The sequence below is a fragment of the Lycorma delicatula genome, chromosome 4 (genome assembly GCF_047948215.1).
Source record: "Lycorma delicatula isolate Av1 chromosome 4, ASM4794821v1, whole genome shotgun sequence".
NCBI lineage: Eukaryota > Metazoa > Arthropoda > Insecta > Hemiptera > Fulgoridae > Lycorma > Lycorma delicatula.
The window spans coordinates 88,916,715-88,936,476 of record NC_134458.1 but is presented as its reverse complement, the minus strand read 5'-3'; the positions used below and the strand labels follow the sequence as shown (position 1 = coordinate 88,936,476).

At 31.8% G+C, this 19,762-nt stretch overlaps 1 long non-coding RNA gene across 3 annotated transcripts in view; it reads left to right on the top strand.

The window, feature by feature from the left end:
- Positions 1 to 70: 70 nt before the first annotated feature.
- Positions 71 to 19,762, top strand: part of LOC142323631 (uncharacterized) — a 31,447-nt gene continuing 11,755 nt past the window's right edge. For 2 of the 3 annotated variants that reach the window (XR_012756139.1, XR_012756138.1), the window contains exons 1-3: positions 71 to 204; positions 4,789 to 4,970; positions 15,892 to 16,000. This is a non-coding gene — a long non-coding RNA (uncharacterized LOC142323631). Of the gene's footprint in view, positions 205 to 4,788; positions 4,971 to 8,104; positions 8,365 to 15,891; positions 16,001 to 19,762 lie in introns of all 3 variants that reach the window. The other variant, XR_012756140.1, reaches the window with a different exon arrangement.

The following is a 19,762-nucleotide window of genomic DNA, read 5'->3' as shown; positions in this document are numbered from 1 at the left end:
CAATTGTAATAAGGATTTATTTTGTAAATTCTAGACTTTTATACAATTAATGGCATACTTATAACGCCGAAAGACAACAATGCTGTCTATTTCCGCACCGGAAGTGCGATTTTTTTAGTAATTAAAAATATTTTGACGATAAAAAAATAAAATCAACAAGCTGCATAAAGAAGAAAAAAACACAGAAGGACGAAAAGTACTAGGGTAAGTTCGTAGTCTGCATTCCAATTTCCCCTCTTGATTAGAGTTTTATGACAGTTAACCTAAACCTTCATTATGTGAGTAAACTACTTAAATGTGAGTTTCCAGTCCATTGGAGAGGAATATGGGTGAATGGATTATATTTCAGTTAGGTGTTTATTCTAGATGGCAAAACTCTGGGAAAGGGCAAGGTTTTTCCTTTAGGAATTCTGTATCTGTTTTCTATGGGTAGATCATCCTTTCTCAACACCCACCCATTTTTTTAATCTTTGAACTCTTCTTCGTCATTTTGAGTGTAAGGGTGTAAGTCACACTTTGTGAAGTTCATGATTGTGCTGAGGATCTGCAGGGCCAGTGCATTCTTATTATAATTAGGGAATGTGCCAGTGGTCCAACCCAACAATTTTGTTTCTACCCAGAGGTTGCACAATAAGCTTAGTGGCTTAATTACCTCTTCAGTAACTTGCTAATCCCACCCCCTAAAATATATTAAAAGAACAAGGTACAGTTACTCCTCACTGCTATTTCAATGCTAAAAACTTTTTTATTCACCGATTTTATTTTTTTAATTTACCATAATTAGTGTTACTTGGAGTACACATTAATTTTAATATTGTGAAGCAACCAACTTCATTACTGCAGATAATTTATTTTATGGTAGCATAATTTATTTGTGAGCTTTTTAATTGGATAACTTTCTTCTTTAATTTTAGATAATTTCTTTGAGGACATCTGTGTTCTTCTTGTATGCTTGTTTTCACAATGGACTGTTTTCAAAAAGATTCAGATTGATAAAAATGAACTTAAATAATAGTAAAATCACATAAAATTTGTTTATAGCTTATAAAATTTCATTGGAAAGAGGAAAATTAGTTTTGAGCAAAAGGTTTAATTCAGTCATTACCCTATACTTTTAGCCTATACTTTTTTAAGTATTACACCAGAATAAAACTTTAATTACAAGTCTTTTCAGTGCTTTTCACTAAATGGAATTTTTGACTGAAAAATTCAGCATAATGGTTACTTATGATATTCCATAAAAAGTGGTTTTATTGATAATTTATTTTTCATGTTGAGAAACAAGTTTCATTTGGATTTCTATTTTGACCTACATTTTTTTTTTATTTAAAGAATCTCAACAAATCTCAAATATAAACAAATTTACTTGTAAACTTTTGCAACAATGGTAGTCTACATCAACCCATAACACTGGAAAACATAAAATTTGGAATTGAAAAGGGAGTAGGTGTTCTATGAGGGACGATCAGAAAGTAAAGTTACACCCCTTTTGTGAAACAACACATATTTATAAGACAATTTTTTTTCTTATTGAACAAAAAACTACATATTTTTATCTATTTTTCGACATAATCACAAAGTTTTCTGAATACTTTTTATACCTTGTGACAAGTTTTTTAATTCCACTCTCATAAAAATTTCATCCAATTTCCTTCAACCATTTAAGGACCGCTTCCTTCAGTTCATCATCATTAGCGAAATGCTCCTCCTCTCCCAGGTCTCACTTGAGAGGGCCAAACAGGTGGTAGTCGCAGGATACTAGATTAGGGCTGTAAAGCAGATGAGACCACACTTCCTACTTGAATTTTTGCAGTAACTCCATTGTCACATGAGCTGAGTGAGAAGTAGCGTTGTCATGAAGAAAAACGACCCCATCACTCGATCTTCTGGGTCTTCGATCTTTAATGACTTTGCGCAATTTTTTTAAAGTCTCACAGTAAGATTCAACATTGATTGTTGTTTGTCGGGGCATAAATTCACTATAAATAACTCCCTCAGAATTGAAAAAGACTGTCAGCATAATCTTTCGAACATGTGGGAATGTTTTCACTTTTTTTGGCTGCGGTGAATTTTTGTGTCTCCATTAATGTGATGCTTGTTTAGTCTCAGGAGTAGTGGCATCCATTGTGAATACATCTTACAGTAACCAAGCTGATCGTGAATAATCACAAGCACACTACCATAATTGATGTTCGTTCACTTGCAATCTCTCTAATTTTAATGCGCCAGTTACTAAAGATCATTTCATTCACATGTTCTGCGTTACCCGTTGTGTTTGCAGTTGACCCCCAGCACGCAGTTTGTCACTCACATTTGTTCTTCGGTTTCTGAACATTTGGCACCATTTTGTGATCAAGGGGTGTAACATTGCAGTCTCACTGTATACCTCAACAATTTGGCGATGAATTTCACAACTATTGTAATTTTTTGCCCACAAAAATCAGACTACTGAACACACTTCTATGCTGGACAAAACCTCTAGAGGACACCCCATATTGACAATACTACACACGTGCTGAATGTCATATAAAATTGCTGCTGGAAGAGCGTGAAGACAGCAACACAACCAGTGCTGCCACCACAAGACCCTCTCAATTAGCATATAACCCTCTCAATTCAATAATACAGCAAGGGTGCTACTTATTTTTTTATCTACTTCTCGTATATATTATTTTATATGCTGAATCTGAATATATATTCCAAAACAACCAGTCATGTAACATTCTTAAGTTACAACCCCTTAAATTTATTTGTTCCGTTATTCGTGCAACAAACAATACAAATAAGTTAGTACATCTGTATGTTTGCTTATTCACATCTTGATTTATGTTGTGATGCACACTGTAGACCTATATTTGATACATAACAGTCGAATGATGTAATTTCATGTCAAGCCAGACATGTATAGACATATCAGTGAGTCAAGTAATGAGTAATTCAACATGAAATTTTCTTCAGTTTGAGTTCAGCTCTTGGTATGACTGGCTGTATTCTTTAGTTGCTTTATCATACACACATTATAAATACTGTTTTATAAATGATGCTGTAAATTTAGTGAAAGATTTTTATGACAAAACTACTTTTGGTATTATTTTATTAAACATCAAAATTTGTTAAGTTGTGTGTGCATGCACGTGTGTCTGCACGGGTGTGTGTGTGTGTTTCACACTGTGCTTTATTGCACTCCACAGTGAAACTAATACTTTATGAAGTATTTTAAGTAATTAATTATTTTGTAAATATTTTATAATTTTTTATAATTAAGTAAGTATTTCTGTAATATTTCAATTTACTTTCATTCATTAAAACATTTTGAATTTTACAATGAATAAAAATCGGGCTTGTAAAAATTCTCCCAATATTTTTTGTTATGTCTGTGGAGGATTCACCATGAAAAGTCAACGAAAACCAGTATCAAATCTGCTCAAAACTATTTACACACATTATTTTGACTGTCCCTTGGGAGACCAACATAAATCCTGGGCTCTACATGTAGCATGCATCAAGTGCTACGTTAAACTAACCCAGTGGTTAAAAGGATGATTTGGCAAGAGCTTCCTAACCATTATGATGACTGTTTTTTTGCTTAACAAAAGTTACTGGTTTCAATTCAAACAGTAAAAGTAGTATTGCATACCCAAATGTTTGTTCAGCTATGAGACCAATACTTCATGGTGTTGATTTACTGATTCCGATTGCTCCAACTTCTTGGAAAAAAATTTCTGATTCCCAGAATTCTCAACTGATGAATTCTCACCTTCAATAGATATTAATTACATTCCAGAAGAATCAAGTACTGAACCTCACCTCATCACACAAGCAGAACTGAGCAACCTAATTCATGAATTGTATTTGTTGAAACAACATGCAGAACTCCTACATTCACGTCTTAAAGAATGGGTTTTGTTAAACAAGGATACTAAAATTTCAGTACATAGAAACTGAAATGAAAATTTATTGAAATACTTTAGAAGAGATGGTTTAATTTCTTCCTGCCGTGATATAAGGGGGCTGATATCTGAACTGGGCAATAAATAAGTTATTCATGATTGGCGTTTATTTATAGACGCATCAAAAAGAAACTTAAAGGCAGTGTTGTTGCATAACTTGAATAAGTTTTCTTCTATAACAGAAAAGCACATGCTGTAGGAATGAAAAAACATATGAAAGCATGTCAAAAATTTTAAAAGCTATTAAGTATAATGAACACTCATGGCGAATCATTGCAGACCTGAAAGTGATAGGACTTCTTCTCAGTTTCCAGAATGGCTTTACAAAATATATATGTTTTTTGTGTTTGTGGGATAGTCAGGCTACAGATAAACACTATGCAGTTGAAGACTGGCCAAAAAGAAATCTGTTTACCCCATGAAAGGAAAATGTTGTCAATATTCCCCTTGTTGAAGCAGATCGTATTATTTTACCACCTCTACACATAAAGCTAGGCCTGATAAAGAATTTTCTTAAAGTATTAGATAAAGATGGAGATGGCTTTAAATATATAGCTGAGATTTTTTCACAAGTAAGTGAAGCCAAATTAAAAGAGGGAATATTTACTGCACCACAAATAAGAAAATTAGTTTGTGAAATATATTTGACAGAAAATTGAATCCTAAAGAACTAGCATCATTCAAAGATATTGTTACTGATTTTCTTGGAAACAAAAAAGCTGAAAATCATGATCAGCTTATAAGTGAACATTTAGTGAACTACAAAAATTTAGGCTGCAGAATGCCAATGAAAATTCACTTTTTACATTCTCATTTGGATGTTTTCCTTTAAACTTAGGTAACATCAGCAATGAACAAGGAGAAAGGTTCCATAAAGATATATTGCAGGTGGAACAATGTTATCAAGGCAGATGGGATGAATCTATGATGAGTGACTACTGCTGGTTGATAAAAAGAGGATGATAAAAAGAACACAAAAGGAAAATAAGATAAAAGAAATAAAGTCTGCAAAAGATAAAGGTAGGAATTTTAATTGTAATTATTATTATTATTATTTTTGTATTCTATTATTTAAGAAGTTTCTCAATACTTAAAAGGGTCACAACTAAAAATCTGTGGGTGATGAAGAAAAACTGCTTTCATTTTACGATTTAGCATAAAAAATACATTCTAATTCACATACATATCTCCGTTCCAAATATTTTTATTTTTTTTTTGTTGCCCTGTGTAATCATTATTCTTTATTAATAAAAACTAAAGTGAAATATGAAGTAACAGTATATTAATGTTTGGTATTTATTTTGTTTTATAAGAAACAGTCACATACTCGTAGGTTATCAGGAGATTGTTCAATGTTACCTTACTAATATAAAAAATTAATTAAATTTTTGATGAATGTTTTTAACATTGAATCATTAATTTTGATCTTCAATATTTAATATCTTATCTGTTTAAAAACATACTGAATTCTAAAGCTAAAAGGTGTAAAGATATTCTAAATTTTCAAAGCAATAAGTTATTTATTCTTTTATTACAATATATCAATCATATTTTTAATATACGTCATTAGAAAACTATATATAGGAATAAAAATAAAAATAATAATTTATCCAATATATCTATAAGAATAATTTATTGACAGTTATTACAATTTAAACAGTTTTGTATCTAGACATGATAAAAATGTCTATAAGAAAGAAGTTTATTAATAAATCTTGCTATAGGTAAAAATATAAGGATATAGTCTTATAATTACAACAAATAAAAAAAAGTGATTAATGCATTTATTATGATAGTAAAAGCACATTATAAAATGTACACAGTTCTAATTTAATAGTTTTATTTAGTAATAATAAATGCTACAAAAGCTGAGTTAACAGGAAAATGGAAGACTTGACTTAAATAATGTAATAAAATATTACCATACATAAAAAAATAAATAAATTAAAAAATTTATTCTTAATTTTTACTAACTGAAAAGTAAAAAATATAATTAAATGAAATAAAATTTCAATAAAATATGAGTAATAGATTTAGCAGTATATTGTAACCAATAGTTTACAATGTAACATAAGAAAACATTGAATAAAATAACCTTGCACTCAAATCAATTCAATTAATTCACACCTTGGTCACAAAGTACACAAATATTTAATGTAGGTATTATTTTAATAAAAAACAAAGCTTTACTAAATAATTTTCATTATGATGTAAAGTAACAGTTACAAAAATAAGCAACAAAGATAAAAGCTAATTTATCTTTTAACAGCAAATAAGAAAAATAACAGATAAAACTTTACGTTTTACTATTGTTCAATAAGAGTACTGATAAAGATTAAGAAAAAAATTGAAAAGTTAACAGATGAATTTTAAAGTTTATAAAATATAAACATTATATTTAATTTATTACCTAATTTATGATTAAAATTACAATAGCTTTTGTGGTACATTAACGAATGTGATGGATGATTAATCAGTTATTTTCAAACTTCCACATTTATAATCTATTAGTTTTAAACAATATATCTTGCATACCAACGTAAAAGAGGGACACTTTAAGAAAAATCCTGGCATTCCTGTGAACCATCTGTTAATGAATTACACTTCCAAACAAAACTATTCCTTATGAATATTCTAAGTTTTACAGAATATTCAACTTCAGTATCTGGCTGGTTATGTAGATATCACTTCAATAATAATAAATATTACTACAATTAAACCCGATTTCAGGGGGAGAATAAAAGAGTAATTCAAGACAAAACTAACTGCAAAAAGTTGCCAACACTGTGTAAAGTGAAAGAGTAATTTATTATGACAAATCAGATGTTTACTTGCAAGAAAAAAGAAACATGCATTTTTCCATATTTATTTCATAATTCAGTAATGCCAAAATATAAGCAAAACTATATCTTTATAGTGTAAAAAACGATATAAATATTCTGATTGGGGCTTCAAGAACAAACTGGCAGTAATATTGTAATGAACTAATAGACAGCAGTACAACACTTTCACGTTATATTTAATAATTTTTAAACTTTAGTTTCATTCTTACTTATAAACAAATGGTAGGTTTTGTAAGTAAGAGTTCCTAATTGTCACTCATTGGGATGATACTCATCTCGACAAGTAGCACTTTCATTCACTTTATTAACTGCAGGGACTGCTGTATAATGAGCATCATTACTGTCAGAGAAAGAATGTTTAATTAGTATCACTTGTACCTCAGATGCTTTACACTTGTCACAACCGTAAGAAAGACTGAAATAAATAGTGTAAAGTAACAATAATGTACCCTTTCAGCTGAAAAAAGTAATATTTTATTACCTCTACTCTCTTGGGGAAAACATTAAAAAAACATGTCTTCTTAGTATATTAAACATAAGCCATTACTCACGTTTCTGAGAAAGACATTTTGAATTTTCAAGTATGTACCATCTTAATGAAGTTATTAATTTATGATTTAATATGAAACTGTGGGTGTTGAAGTCCTCTTAGAAAACAGCTATGTTTTCACAGATTGTCAGTAGAGGGAAATAAAACATATCTATAAACTTTAAACCAGTCTACAGAGTGGAAGAAGAATCTAAAATTACATAAATAAGTAATATGGTGTAAAATAAATTCTATAAATATTTATCAAAAATTAATAACAGTTATAAAACTAATGGTAAATCAAAAAAACAAATTACTTAATCAAAATGTTGTTCAAGGTTTGAAAATAAATCATACTTAATTAGCTTTATAACAAGATACATACAGTAATTATCATTATTAAATTATTTCAAAGGTTTTGTTGAAAAGAAAATGTACAATTTCATTAATTTATTTAACAGATACTAATTTAAAATCAAATAGAGAAATAGATGTTGAAATCATCAATCAAATCAAATAGATGATGATATATCAAATAAGATTCATTGTGCTTTAAAGAAAGGATTCCCAACTGGGTAAACTGCAACCCTGATGGTACAACACAACCTGAAACATCTCAGGGAGAAGCACCCTGAAAATTGAAAGGTATGAAGCAAAGAAAAACTATCAATGACCAAAGCCACCTCAATAAAGAACATTACTTGTTTATTTAACTTTTATATTTTCAATGTTTTTAATTTTTTTTTTTTTTTAATCTTTTTAACTTTCTTTTTCCTGTTTAGCCTCCGGTAACTACCGTTTAGATAATTCCTCTGAGGATGAACAAGGATGATTTGTATGAGTGTAGTCTTGTACATTCTCAGTTCGACCATTCCTGAGATGTGTGGTTAATTGAAACCCAGCCACCAAAGAACACCGGTATCCACGATCTAGTATTCAAATCCGTGTAAAAATAACTGGCTTTACTAAGACTTGAACGCTGTAACTCTCGACTTCCAAATCAGCTGATTTGGGAAGACACGTTCACCACTAGACCAAGCCGGTGGGTTTAATCTTTTTAACTAATGACATGTTACTACACATATAGAAAAAAATTCATGTTATTTCACATATTATTATTAATGATCATATTTACTGTTATTGTAAATTAATCAAATCATTAAAATAGAATTTGTATCTTTTAATGCTCTATGAGTGATGAGGATATTTGTTTAGCTGTACTACTATTAAACATTATTCTAGACATAACAAGTGATTTCTCTATGAAAAATATAATTGAATCCTAATTACATACATAGTTCTATAATAAAAACATCAGTTTATATTCATAAAATATCCAGTTATAATAAAGAGCTTCTTTAAATGAATGAAAATATTTTATTGACAACGCAATAGGCCAACATTGTTTTATATCACATTAAAAATTATTTTGAAATTTAAAAAAATTTTTTCTTATTCATAAAGCTGTGCTAGAAATGCCTTCTTTTTTAAATTTAAAGCTGGGAAGGTTTTCAATAGCTAGAGCAGGGAAATAATTAACAAAGTTTATGAAAGAAGATTATAAACAATTGTAAAGTATTCTGGTAATAAATGCTACAAAAGGGAACTGCAGAAGCTATAAAAGTATTAATATGGCAGATTTAGAGAATTAACAAAGAGTCAGAGTCTACTAGAAGTGTAATATAAAATATAACACTGTTTAGTATGGTATAAGATATAACAAGGGTGGAAAATACGTATATTATAGTCTCTGTTATAATAATACAGAATGATAATTTAATTTATAAGCAAATAATTAATGTGTACATATCATATCCCCCTCTATGAATCATGAGACCTTGCCGATAGTGAGGGGGCTCAGTGATACAGAGTAGCTGGACCAAAGTTGCAATCATATCAGAGTGGTATCTGTTGAGACCCAGACTAAGGAATGATTCCTGAAAAAGGGCAGCAGCTCTTTCAGTAGCTGTTTAAGGGCGTAGGTCAGGAAGACTTAAACAGCCATATTAACATCACTCAATCTTCTGAGTACTGTGCAGCTGAAAGTAATGGAAAACTAAAGCTGTTTTTTCCCCAAGAAAATGTAGCTCTCTGCATTTTTGTGTAACAAAGATGGTGCCTTCTTGGTAAAATATTCTGGAGGTAACCTAGTCCCCCGTTTAGATCTCCAGGTGGGGACTACTAAGGAAGGGATCACCAGAAAATTAAAAGATAACATACTATGAGTCAGAGCATGAAATGTTAGAAATCTAAAAAAAGGTTGGTAGGTTAGAAAATTTAAAGAGGGAAATGGATAGGTTAAATGTAGATGTAATAGAAATTAGTGAGGTTCGATGGGAAGAGGAAAACAGCTTTTTGTCAGGTGATTTTATAATAATTAACTTAGCGTCAAATAAAGAGCAGGCAGGAATAAGTTTTGTAATGAACAATAAGAGAGGGAAGAGAGTACAGTATTTCAGAAAGCTTAGTGATAGAATCATTGTAATCAGGATAAAATCAAAACCTAAGCCAACGACTGTTAATGTCTACATCCCTACAAGTGCCCATGATAACAATGAGGGAGAGTGTGTATACAAAGAAATTGATGAAGTAATTAAATACATGAAAGGAGATGAGAATTTAATAGTAGTTGGAGAATGAATGCAAGCATCAGAAAAGACAAGGAAGGAAATATTGTGGGTGAATATGGGCTGGGCAAAAGAAATGAAAGCGGGAACTGACTTACTGAGTTTTTCACAAAGTATAATTTAGTAATTGGTAACACCCAGTCTAAAAATCACAATAGAAGAACATATACATGGAAAAAGCTGGGCGATACTGCAAGGTATCAGATAGATTATATTATAGTTAAACAAAATTTAGAAATCAACTCATCAACTGCAAAGCATATTCAGGAGCAGACATTGATAGCGACCATAATTTAGTGATAATGAAATGTAGATTGGGGTTTAAAAAACCTGAAGAAAAGGTTTCAGATGAATCGGTGGAATTTAGAGAAGCTTGAGGAAGAGGAAGAAAAAAAATGTTTGAGGGGGACATCGCGAGAGGTCTGAGTAAAAAAGATAAGGTAAAACATGCAGAAGAAGAATGGGAAAATGTTAAAAAGGGAATTCTTAAATCAGAGAAGTGAATTCAGGCGGAACAAAGAAAACGTGTAGAAAACCTTGGATATCAATGGATATATTAGAGCTGATGGATAATGTAGAAAATATAAGAATGCTAGTGATGAAGAAGGTAAAAGGAACTTTCAAAAATTAAGAAATACTATAAACATGAAGTGCAAATTAGCAAAATAAGAGTGGATTAAAGAAAAGTGTTCAGAAGTGAAAAGAGAAATGATCATTGGTAATATAAACTGAGCATACAGGAAAGTTAAGGAGAATTTTGTGGTACATAAATTAAAATCTAATAATGTGTTAAACAAAGATGCTTACCGATTTAAAATATGAAAGAAATGGTAGATAGGTGGGTGGAATATATTGACGAGTTATACGGAGGAAATGAATTAGAAACTGGTGTTGTAGAGGAAGAAGAGGAGGTTGAAGAGGATGAAAAGGGAAATATAATACTGAGATCTGAATTTAAGAGAGCATTAAAAGATTTGAATGGCAGAAAGGTTCCTGGGATAGACGAGATACCTGCAGAATTACTGCGCAGTGCAGGTGAGGAAGCAATAGATAAATTACACAAACTGGTGTGTAATATTTATGAAAAAGGGAAAGTTCCGTCAGACTTCAAAAAGTGTTATTGTCATGATACCAAAGAAAGCAGGAGCAGATAAATGTGAAGAATACAGAACAATTAGCTTAACTACTCATGCATGAAAAATTTTAACTGCAATTCTGTACAGAAAAATTGAGAGGAGAGTGAAAGAAGTGTTAGGAGAAGACCAATTAGGCTTCAGAAAAACTATAGGGACAAGAGAGCAATTTTCAGATTAATGAAAAAGAAATCAACATATTTGGCATTTATAGACTTAAAAAAAGCATTTGATAATGTAGACTGGAATAAAATGTTCAGCATTTTAAAAACTTTAGGGTTCAAGTATGGAGATAGAAGAACAGTTACTAACATATACAGAACACCAAATTGCAACAGTAATAATCAAAGAGCATAAGAAAGAAGCATTAATAAAAAAGGGAGTCGAACAAGAATGTTCCCTATCACCATTACTTTTTAATCTTTAAATAGATCTAGCAGTTAATGATGTCAAAGAACGATTTAGATTGGAAAAATTGTGCAGGCAGGCAACATTTGTAATAAGAAAAACAAATTGTTACAGATGTAGGATTTAGGAGATATACCAAATGAAACGACTGACACTAGGTGGGGAATCTTGGAGAGTTGCATCAGTCAAATGAGTGAAGACAAAAAAAACATATTATATGATGATGTGTAGACAAACCATGACTCAAAAGATGGAAGTGTTTTTACAAAATCAGTATACACTTTGTGGTAGAATTATGAATACTATGCTTCCTTCTGGCTATAATAGCAGCCTTTATTGCAGTCTTATGAAAACAATACCTACTATTTGGATGATTTGTGATTTAGAGGGAGATGATTTTTTTCCCCTACTGTTAATAATTAATTACTTTATAATAGAATATAACACATTGAAATCTCAGCTGAATTATTATACATTTTTTTAAAAGCTTACTTCTTTCTTCATTGAAGTAAAACATGATTTTCTGCAATTATCCTCAATCAATTTCTGTTTTACTGTAGGATAATACTATTGGAAATTTGGATTCATAAGAATCTGTAATTTAAGTACATGACACTTGCTTATTTTGAAAAACAAAATACCTGAATACGTTAGTGAATTAAAATATATGAGGTGTGTTCAAAAAGTAATGAAAATTTTTGTTTTTTGGAAAGAATTTTATTTATTCATCAACATTACTGTTATCTCCTTCAAAATAGTCCTCGTTAGATATTATACGCTTATCCCAGCGCTTTTTCGAATCCCCGAAACACTTCTGGAATTCGATATTTGGAATAGTGTTTAGCTTTTTCGGCTATTCCTTTTAATCTCATCTATGCTTGTAAAACGACGGCCTTTTAAAGTTCTCTTTATTTTCGGGAATAGAAAAAAGTCACAGGGGGCCATGTCTGGCGAATATGGCGGCTGGGGTATCATTAAAGTGTTGTTTTTGGCTAAAAATTGACCAACAAGCAATGATGTGTGCGCAAGCGCATTATCGTGGTGTAAAAGCCATGAATTGTTTCGCTACAATCCGGGTTTTTTTCGGATTGCTTCACGCAAACGGCGTTGTACTTGCAGGCTAATACTCCTTTTTGATCGTTTGACCTTGTGGCAAGAACTCATGATGCATTATGCCGTTAAAATCGAAGAACACGGTGAGCATAACCTTCACATTTGACTGTACTTGTCGAGCTTTTTTCGGTCTTGGTGATCCAGATTGCCTCCACTGGGACGATTGAGCCTTAGTTTCGACATCATATCCGTAAACCCAAGTTTCATTGCCTGTTATAACACGATTCAGCAGTTCTGCATCGTTGTTGACTTCATTTAGCGACTCCTAAGCAACTTCCATTCGCCGCTGTTTTTGTTCGAAATTCAACAATTTTGGAACAAACTTTATTGTAACACGTTTCGTACCCAAAACATTCGAAAAAATTTCATGGCATGAGCCATGAAATGATTGTGATTCGGCTATCATTCATAATCATTTCTTTCACTTTTTCATCGGTTGTTGATTTGCTGGGGCGTCCGGGACGCTCGTCATCTTCAATGTCTTCACGACCTTCTTGTAAACGCTTACAACACTCGTAAACCCTTGCTTTACAATCATATAATAAAATATTTAAAAAATAAAAATCACACTGACTAATATAATTCATGCAGAATTTATAAAATAAAGTGTAATGATTGTGACCATATATATATAATTAAAACTAATACGTCTTTTAAAACTAGATTTTTAGAACACATTAGAAATTATAAAAATAGTAAATTGAGTTTATCTAATGTTGCTGAACACCTTATTAAAAACAAACATACTCTATCTAATATTCAGACAAATTTGGAAATAGTGAAAAACAAGAAATTTAATTTAAAGTAATAGTACAATTTTGGACATTTTGAAGAGGTTTTATATTTATAAATACAAATGAATTTCCAACTCGATAAGCTTTCAGACAGAATATGAAGAGGACACTTCTAAAACCGGCAACAGATGGCAGCACGTTTTTAGATAAAAATAGGTGAAATTAGAATGTATAAATAATTTATTTCAGATTCACTCAGTAATGTAACATTGGCTGGCCAGAATATATAGTATATATTTTTTATCTATTTATTTTATTTTTAAAAAAATGTCCGTTATGATGTCATATATATATATATATATATATATATATATATATATGTAATTATTATATTAATTGTCTTTATATGTTTTTGTATACATATTTTAATCTTTTAATTTTAATTTTAAAAAAAATCTATGTCTGATATGTAATTTTGTATAAATTATATCTTTTATATAAAACTGATGATGCGGAATCTCGTGAAAGTGCTTTCGGAATAAAATAAAATAAGATGAGTATCATTTCAGTTACTTTGTAATTCTGTACTTAGGTTGTTCACGTTGGTTTTTGATTATAAAAAAATACAATATATTGGTACAAAGGAATATGGGTCTTATGAGTATAGAATTTAGAAAAAACAATATATATATATATGTGTGTGTGTGTTTTTAAAGTAAGTACCGTTTTGAATTTCTGCCGCTGCTATGCTGCGGTCGGCATTCCACACATGCGCACTGTGTACCTGCATCTGTTGGCAAGCCACAGTCGCCATTACGGAAATATTCGATTGTGTTTACGTTTATTTGTATTCTCGATCAGCGTAGGATCCCGCCGACGGTGAAATACGTGGTGTGATTCGTTTTCTTAGTACTAAAGGCGTGAAGCGGCTGAAATTCATCGTCAGAGCAGTGAAGTGTATGGAGAAAACATTATGAACGATGGAATGACGAAAATGGGTTAGAGCTTTCAATGGTGGCCGCCAGAATTTTCATGATGAGGAACGAAATGGACGACCTTCTGTCATTACTAAAGATTTGGTGCAGAAAGTTGATGAAAAGGTGAAAGAGAACAGACGCTTTACGATTTCTTCGCTACATGAAGAGTTTCCTCAAGTTTCAAGAAGTGCTGTCTATGAAATTGTCCGAACACTTAAATTATCGAAATTTGTTCTCACGCTGGGTACCGGTGTCAAAGCAGTGTTGCAGTGGTTAAGTCAGGCGGCAGACTTTTATGATGACGGTATTCAAAAGCTGGTTGCACGATACTACAAATGCCTTAGTATTGGTGGCAATTATGTAGAAAAGTCGATTAAAGTACAGGTTTTCATGTAAAAATAAAGTTTTTAAGAAAAATGTATTTATTTTTTTGTTAATTTCAAAATGGTACTTTAAAAAAATGCCTCGCTTATATATATATAACACCAAACACGTACGGGGAAAACCTAAAAAAAAACTAATACCAATATTCGACTTTCATGGGATTCTGCACCATCAGCCTACATAATTCTACAATTATATCAACAAAAAACAAAAGAAAAGAAATAAAACCTTAAAAATTTAGAAAACGTAAACCCTAACCACAAAATTTGTTTTTTTTGGGGTTTTCTCTTACTGTGTTTGGTGGTTAAGTTGCTTTTTGTTTCATTGGCACAGTGGTCAGCATGTAGATGAATTATTTAAATTTTCAGAAAGTTACACACACACATATTTATATAAATATAAATAAGTACTATATAACAGTACTGATCTTGACCACAATATAAGGCAGTCAAATTTTATATTCTTTAATCCTGAATTCTATTCAATACTCAGTCAAACATTGCCAATTATTAATTGATAAGAATGTAAATGGCACAGAATCAACAAAATATTTAACAATCATGTAAATAGTTATCTGCAATAGTATTATTATATTAGGACCTTTGCATGAAACTAATTTCATGTATTTTCATTTTAATAACAATGTAAGTTGTTATGTGAAAACACCAGATGATTCAATATACTAAGCATTTATTTATTCTCAGTATCTTCTCTTCTGTATTTTTATGGGTATAAGTATTAATTAAACAAAAAATGACAGTACAAATTATAGCGGATAAAGTCACATAGACCTGCACTTCTGACACTGAATATTCTTTAATTTTCATTTTGGAATGCATTAATTACAAATATATGTACACACAAATATTTTTAATTTCTTATAATGTTGTGTTTATAATATCAGTTATCTTACATTTAGATGTAAAAAAGTTCATGAAATTTAAAATATATGAACAGAAAATGCCTTAAATCAAGGTAAAAATGTTCTGTACCTTGCTTGCAAGTTTAAAGTATCTAACCATTACCAAATTAAGGATTCCAAATGGAATAAACAATTTTTTGATAGTTCCTATAATAGTCTGAATTCTATTTTTAGGAATTGAAAATGTATAACATTCTGAGCAAAATTTTAAACTACTCTGATCTGAGGCAGTTCCTTAGTGTGCTGATTATCTCCTTTTACCCTTTTTTAGATAAGCACTACAAGAATTACATTAACTGGTGTCCTATTTCCATCTGTGGCATTTTCGTGTAGCAAAGAGGGTAGATGCTTCTTCATTGCAGCTACGTAAGATTATCCAGGTACTCTTCTTTTTATGTATGGATTGCACAAAAATCTTAAATAGTGACAGACACCTATTCAGTAAACTATGGCCTTTATGCGTCTTAAAATCTAAAGCAAATGAATGTGGTGATCATATATGTTTATTATAAATTAGTTGAAACTTTTGCTATTATATATAATTATTGTCTTGACTTGTCCTGTACAACTAAGAAGTCAGTTTGAATGGATTTTAAAAACAAACAAATGAGATATATTTGTTGTCTAATAAGATTTTCATCAACGTATATATATATATTTTTTTAAAAGTAATACTGCATTATGACAGAACAAAACTAAAAATTTGTTCCAAAGTAAGAATTTTCATAGTGCACAATAAAATTATAAGAAAACTACATATTTCATGACTTATTCAATGTATTTTAATGACAACCAATTTAAAATATACAGAAACAAATTATTACTATAAAAATACTATGAAAGGTTTACTTATTACTTCTGAAAAATGGTGATTGTCATTTATGAATTTCATTTTTATAGCCAAGCATTATGTAATAAGGCCGCTGAAGCATTATTATTATTATTTTACATGATATTTGTATTTGTAAATTGTGTAAATAAGGTAGTTGATTTTAACATTCCAAAATAACCCCAACTATGGTATTTTGTTAAAGAAATCAACAACACAATTAAATTTACTTTGTCAGACTATAACTGTGAATGAGAATAATTGGCCAATTCTTTAGAACAGTTTTGTCTCATTCATATTGTAAAGCAACACAGATAACACTAGTTTAGCCTAATTGAACTAAATTAGGTGATAATCCAATTTACAATGGTGATACATAAAATATAAATATTTAGGATCTGTTGTCTTATGCATTCACAAATTCAATATGTCTGATGTCATTGTACTTAGCTGATACACCAATTTGAATGATGATATATCTCGCAGAGCACAGCACATTACTGTAGAAAGAAAGAACATTGCAACAAATGAAAAGAAATTAAAAATTCTTCCTGATAGAATACTTTCATAATATTTTAATGGTATATCCAAAATAAATGTTTAAATGAATAATAACTCTCATTGCATTTTTAATCTTGAGTATTTTATGCATTATTTGATTAATTTTAAGAAAAATCTTAACACAGACAAAATGATGTAACATGAAACTGAATTCTGTTGTATTAGCTCATATTAACAATTAACAATCTATGCTAAAAATATAAATAAATAAAAATTAAAATACCTATAAAAGTTATTAGAGTATTAATAAAAACTCAAAAACGTAAAGCAAATTACACACGGTAAAAAACAGGTGATTCAAAAGACCCAAGTGTTAAATTTTAGATAATTATAAATCAACAAACATTTAAAAATTAAACGTTTGTTCCAAATACAAAAGAAGACTTTTTAAATATCTTTGTTATTGCAATTTAGGTGAATAATTATAAAATTAAAGTTATAAAAATTATGCATTAGGCAATTTTAGGTGAGCTCAGTAAAATACAATGGGGACAGCTTAGCTGCTCAAGTAAATAAGCAGGTGTTAGTTGGAAATATTTGTCATTCCTTCATGGATACAATTCATAACTAATATTCTCTGTTTGGAAGATTATTTTAGAATCTTCTTCCTTGCTTTAATATACTTAATGACTAATATTACATATATAATTCCTGTTGTGAGACAAAAGTCTCGGGGTAAGCAGTAAAACAGTAAAATTTCAATTCAATTTGGTCTCATTGAACGGAGTGTCATTCTATCGTCGCTCTCTTGATGGGTCAAGCCATGCTTCAATCATCGATCTTCCAACTGCCTATACCAACTGTTCTTCGGTCTTCCTCGTTTCTTGACTGGTGGGATATGAGGAGCCATTATCTTTTTTGTAACACTTGAAGGGTGCTGAGAAACAACCTTTTCGAACCAATCGTTTCGCTCTCCAGAGATTTTCTCCGCCACTGACTTTTATTTGAAGGGAGCCTCGTATTCATTCGCTTCTGATGTGGTCCAACTTAGTCACACCAAGAGACATTTGACACATTTTCATCTCTGTGGTCGTGAGATCTCGATCAAACTGCTCATATCGTGTCCAACACTTTGCTCCATATGTAAGTGCGGGTCTAACCACTAGTTTACATTCGGCCCTTAAGTTTTGGAGGCATACGCTTGTCGCAAAGAGCAGCCGAAATCTACTGCCACATCAACCATGCCACGGTGATTCGATGATCCACATCTTGCTCACAGCTGCCTCTTTGATTCAATATAGAGCCAAGATACTTAAAACTTGTACACTTCGGCATAACTCGACCATTGATCATAATGTCAGGCGATGGAGCTTGTGCGTCGCTGAATGGCAAGAACATATATTTGGTTTTCGATTCACTGATCTTCAGACCGTGGCTTTCAAGTGCACATTTCCAGCGATTGAAAACATCTTGTAGCACCGCAACACTTTCACTTGTGAGACCCACATTGTCAGCAAAAGGTACGGCGGTCAGCAGCAATTCATCCATGATGTGCGATGTCAGATAATTAATAATAATGTTAAAGAGCAGTGGGCTCAGCATGCTACCTTGGTGTACCCCCATGATCACATGAAAAGCCGTTGATGTTCATGCCATGCATCTCACCTTTGTGGTTGCATCGTGATACATGTCCACAATGATTTCAACATATCGTTCTGGAACACCGTGACTTCTCAATGCCGTCCATATCAAATCTCGTCGCACTCGATCGAAAGCTTTCTCAAGGTCTATGAATATCATATGCAAATTCCTAGCAGCATCTCTAAACTTTTCCACCAGTATACGCACAGCTTGAATTGCATCCACTGTTGATCTGTCAGGCACGAAACCACATTTGATTAACGTGAATTTTTTTACAGTAGTAATTGCCGCATTTTCTGGAGTCTCCTTTGTTTTTGAAGAACGGCAAGAGGAAGCTCCAACGAAAATCCGCAGGCATCGAACTTCCGTTTCTAATTTTGTTGAAAAAAATACAGAGAAAGAGGATGCCGATCGCTCCAACAGACTTCCACAGCCCTATGGGCACTTCGTCCGGTCCCACTGTTTTACCTCTTTTCATTTCTTTCAGTGCAGCTTCGACCTCCACTTCGGTTATGTCTTCTACTTCTTCGCCTAAGACGGGTTCACAGGATGGGTATTCGGTTCGTGGGAACTCCTCGTTCAACAGATTATCAAAGTAGTCTCTCCATCCCTGCGTTATGTCGTGGTCATCAGTAAGCAGCCTGCAATTTGCATCCTCAATAAACTTAAGTGAAGTTATTGCTTTTCCATTATTTCGACGCTGTGCCGCCACTTTAAAGATCATCCCATCGCCGTCCGGAGATTCGAGATCTTCATAAAACTTTTGACACGCAGCAGCTTTGGCTTTAGCTATTTCTTTTGCCGCGGCTTTCTCGTTTCAACTTTTTGTTGTCGGAGTCGCTCTTTTTCTATTGTTAGTAGTGGATCGCATTTCGACCACGCCTTGAATGCTGCCTTCTTAACAGTCACCTTTCCAAAACTAGGCTTCTCTTCCGTTTCTCAATAGACCTTTCGACACTCCAAGCAGTTCTTTAGCTTTCAACAAACAGACATCTTGGAAAGCTTGCCACATCTCGTCAGCATCTGCCTCAACATCATGAATCCAGTCTTGCAATTCTGTCAGAAGCTGCACGCCCTGTTCAGTACCCAGTCTTTGCCATCGAATCTTTTCCACTTTAACCGACTTGTCTTTAGTTCGAGAGGCAGCTGGAAGGCGCATTTCAGTCAGTAG